The 4868-nt window shown below is 44.7% G+C and overlaps 1 pseudogene; it reads right to left on the minus strand.

The window, feature by feature from the left end:
* Positions 1-542: 542 nt before the first annotated feature.
* Positions 543-1602, minus strand: LOC143394761 (interferon-stimulated 20 kDa exonuclease-like 2 pseudogene; annotated as a pseudogene).
* Between the last annotated feature and the right edge of the window lie 3266 nt (positions 1603-4868).

Raw genomic sequence — 4868 nt, forward strand, 5'->3', positions numbered from 1 at the left:
TGGCAGGCTAGATGCAGATTCTGAGCCAAAAGCAGACTATGGGACAAGTAACATGACCATACAATTCAGTATTCAATCAAGACACTTTTGAAAGTGAAAGGATGCTGTTATTTACTTGAGAATTAAAAAATTCTGAGTCCCAGTTACTCAGAAAGCTCAAGTAGGAGAATTGCTTAAGTGAATGAGGTTGAGGCCAACCTGGGTAACAACTCCACACACCTGTCTCCAAAAAACAAGAGATGTATGACCACCTTACTGGTAAGGCAATGTGGGAAACTACATTTCCCAGTATGCCCTGCCCTGGAAATCAAAAACATTTGTCTGGCACAAAGCACCCTGGGATCCGTGGCTAGCACAATTTAAGATAAGGGATCTAGGCCTGTATTCTGACATGAAGGCTTCCCCCTTCCATATGACACTTAACCAGATACAGGACACAAGAACTGAGGTGAAATTTCAATGGATATTGGGTCTGGCATAGAGTCTGTCTCCCCAATAAGTCTAGTTTCCCCAGATGTGAAGCTGGTAGAGCCATCCTTTGGTCAACTGCCCTGTTTCTCCTGGGTGCTTCCTCTGTCTCCCCACAGCTGCTTGTTTTTCAGGGTATTCTGGGCCAGATATTGCTCCCACTCAATTTCAACCAACTTGTACAGCTCCATGGTGGCCTGGGCATCTTCCACAGGGGAATGTCTGTATGTCCTGATGTAGCAGCTGCTTGGTGAGGTGCTTCAGAGACATGGTGGCATTCTCCAGGTAGCTGGCCTTTTGGTTGGGGTGGGCATTTGGGAAGTGTCCCAGGTGAGGAATTTGGTGTGAAAGTACTACAGGGCTTTGAAGTCTTTGTGAATGGCTTGCCCCACCATTATCTTCCCCAAGATTATCTTCAAGATCTGGCTCCAAGCAATCCCTAACAGTGTAGCATTCACCATGTACTTCTAACAGATAATGCTCCATTTGGTCTGGTAGTCCACAATGTGGCAGGGGGAAGGTTGTACTTGTCATAAAGCACATCTCCATTGTACTACATCGAGGCAAGGAACTAAAATGCCCTTTGGGTCCTGTCCCTGTCATTTCAGAGTCAATTGCCATCATCTTCCCTGGCAAATTCTGGGATGCTCCAGAACACTTATCCTCTGAGAGAACTCTGGTGGAATTCTATGTAGCATTGTTCTAAGGAGTGTTCTTCTGGGAGCAAGTTGGGTGGCTCTTAATCTTTGGAAGGGCACTCTAGAACTCCTCCAGCAAATCTACTTGAGCTGCAGCAGAATTAGCCTTCTTTGAAGGGGCAGGGGTCAGTCGAGACGCTGCAGCTTTCTTGTCTAGGGACAACCCTGGTGCATTCCTGGGTACAGCTGTCTTCTTTTTTGAAAGGGAAGGGATCTTCCAAGTGCCATCCACTCTCACATTCCCCCCCCCCTTTTCTGCATGTTCTGAGTGCAACTTAGGCACCTTGCTTGAGGTCTACTTCTTTTTATTGAGAATGTTCCTCTGTTTCAAGAGCCACCACTTTTTAACAAAAATTTTTTGATGCTTGATATTTCTTTCTAAAGCCTTTTTGGGTGGAGACTCCCCAAAATCCAGATTCAGGAGTATGGTAGACATGAGGACAGTGGATGATGGGAGAACAGTAGGGAAGAGAGGCTCATGGATAGGAAGAGGATGATGATGAAACACATTGTCCAACATGGAAAGGTCGTCAGGAATCCTGGGGAAGAAAGTGGTAACTGTACCCATTGGCCTAGGGGAAAAAATGAGATAAGACCAATCTCTGTGGGATTTAAGAGAGGGAAGACATCAAAACAGCTTCTCAGAGGGGAAATAAAACTTTACCATTAAATGATGGAAAGAGTACTGGTATGAGCCAGGAAGCCCCACAATTCACCACCTGCGTGATATTAGTAATGTCATTCACCTCTTTAGGTCTCAGTCTCATTTGTAAAATGAAAGGGCTAGGCTTAGTGGTAGAGGGCAGTGCTTAGCATGATGAAGGCCCTAGGTTCCATCTCCAGCATCAAAGAAAAAGAAGGACCCAAAGAGCCTGTCAAGTTTGAAGCCCAACATCCAAGAAGCTAGAACAGGTGAGCTTTGTAAACTGACTAGAAAGAGAATGTCTAATATACTCGAAAGCAGTGAGGAGTATGGCGCAGGTGACAACTGAGTCGTGGACTCATGAACAGAGACACAAATCCAAGCACTCCTCTCCCTTAGATCCACTTGGCTGGGAGGTAATCTCTACATGTATCTCACTAAAATCCTCCCAGTCAAGACCTTTGATACCACATGCCAGAGGTGCTGGGTAGCAGGGAATTAACAATCAAGACAGCCTACCTCAGCAAGCACATTTTGACCTACTCCAGGTAAGGACTGTCCCCACATGCCACATGCATATCTCCAAGATGGGCCCCACTAGGAACAGTAAACTGATCTTAAAGGACAATTCTAGTGGGAGCCCAGAAGACCAGAATGCCAATAAGGATGAAGAAAATAAAGACTGATCACAAGGTTTCAGAGCAGAACAGGAGTTTGATCAGGACTTGGAATAGATGCCATTTGTGATATATTCTGACAAAGAACTTGTCTACATCTTCTGATGACATAGGAATTTAAAGGTGATACACTAACTTATCTGGAAGAGGAAATTTCAAGGTAGCTCAGCATTTATGTGGTGGCGTGGATACTGCTATCAGCTTTTAGCCAGGTTTACTGTGATAATGAGGAGCAGAAGAAGAGAATAACGATTTTAAAAACTTGCAGTTGGGTCAGAAAAAATGTCTGTTAACTTGGGACAAGGAAGGTATGATTGTTAAAGAAATTATAGTCACTAAAGTTATGAAAAGTGCTTTATACAGAGATGGAAGGAAAAATGCTTTATGGTCATCTCATTCTTTGGCAAGATCACAAGCATAGCAGGCTCAAGGTTGTAAAGATAAAAATTCCACTGAGAAGACTGTGCTTAGGAAGTTGTTTCAGCATACTCAGCCATCTAGGTACTCAGAGGCTGCTACAGCCATGATCCAAGTAGGCCCAGCTTCTGCATGAGCTGGCAGTAGACCTTGGCATTATCCAACATAATGCAGGTTCTGTAGGAATGGTGAATGCTGAAGTTAGAGGGTTATGGAGGCTTTTACCAAGACTTAAAAGGAAGGTATGGGAGGCCAGGCAAAGTGTAGCAGGGTCAGAATCTCTACAGGCTGTACCTGAGAGGGCAATACATGATGCTGTGGGAAGGAACTGAAACTGGAGTGGAGACTCCAGGAATTAAGATATGCCAGTTATGTGTACTGTATGCTGGAAAAAATTGCTGACAATGAAGAGTCAGGCTGAGAGAGATTATGGGGGCTCTACCCAGCAAGGCCAAAGGTGTGAGACTTGCCAAACCCCTTAGAGAGTACATCTTGCCATCATGTGTCATAGATGCCATACACTAAGTTACAAGACCTGTTTGCCAGAATGGGTTTTGGTTTTGTTTTGGTTCCATCCTTTCTTTGTCTTCCCCTATTCCCCTCTTTTGGAATAGGAGTGTTTGCTTTGTGCCACTATATATTGGGTATATATATCCAGTATATATTGGAGATATCACAGCCAAGTATTTGCCTTGAATCTTAGAGAAGACTTTAGACTTGGACTTTTGTGCAGTGCTGGACCTGTTAAGAATATGGAGATTCTTGAAGATGATCTAAATGCACTTTACATTGGAGGTCAGGGTAGAGTGTTATGGATTGGATATGAAGTATCCCCCTGTGTTAATGCAAGAATGTTTGGAGGTCAAATTTATGGAGTCTGAAAAATATAACCTAATCATTCCATTGTAGTTTAAATGAACTAACCGGGTAGTAACTGAAGACAGATGGGACATGGCTGCAAGGGGTGGGTCACTGGGGATGTGCACTGGAAGTGTTCATCTTTCTCGTGACCCCTTCCTGTTGCTTCTTCTGCTTCCTGGCCACCAGGAATATACCTGATCTGGGAGACCCAGATGATACCTTCTCTAGGTTCCAAGAGACAATTTCATGTGGTCCCAGGCCTTTTTGGCTCAGCAACTGTGGTATGAAGCCCATGGTCTGTGGAGGAGACCTGCTCCCGGGTCCTGTGGGTTAAGCACAGGTGGTCCTAGGGTTCATAGTTTTGGTGTCTATAATCCTGGATCTGTGGAACATAGATAGAGAGGTCACTACAAGGCAAGCTCTGGTGGTGATGAGGCTGGTAGCATTGGAATCTATGGTACAGAACTCAGAGGACATGTATAGGACCTTCCTATGATGCCAAAGAACAAACTTGGGTGATGCCAAGGCTTTTTGCACCAGCAGCTGGAGTCCTGAGGCAGTGGTTTAGGAATAAGACCTTCTCCACACCTGCTGGATGAATGCAGATGGTGCCAGAGATTGGTAGCCGCGTTTCTGAAGTTATGTAAAGTACTTAGGTCTTTTCCCATCTCCCAGTGGACAGGTAGAGGTGAAGCCAGGACTTTGTACTATTATAAACTGAGGGATATGGGTTTTGACAGGGACTTTCCCTAATTCTCATGAGACAAGGCTTGTTTGCGGCTCTAGCAGGCTCTGCTCCTAAAGCTGCAGGGTACTGAGGGGAGCTCTCTTCTCTCCACTGAAGTGTGCACCAACTGAAGACTTCTACCCCTAAGGCATGATAGTATCCAGCAGTGGTTGTTGTAGTAACTTATATTGGAGGGCTAGAGGTCAATCAAAGTAAGTTCCTTTTTTGGAGCAATTCAGTTCCTTTTAGACCAAATAGCCCCCACAAACTGGATTTAACGCCTATTAATACTGTGGAACCTCCTGCAATTAGGAATACTAGTCGGCTGCTCTGATAGGTTCCTAACACTTTTCTGTTACCTTTACCTGGCAGTGTTG

This window comes from Callospermophilus lateralis, chromosome 3 (assembly GCF_048772815.1).
Source record: "Callospermophilus lateralis isolate mCalLat2 chromosome 3, mCalLat2.hap1, whole genome shotgun sequence".
Taxonomy (NCBI): Eukaryota; Metazoa; Chordata; class Mammalia; order Rodentia; family Sciuridae; genus Callospermophilus; species Callospermophilus lateralis.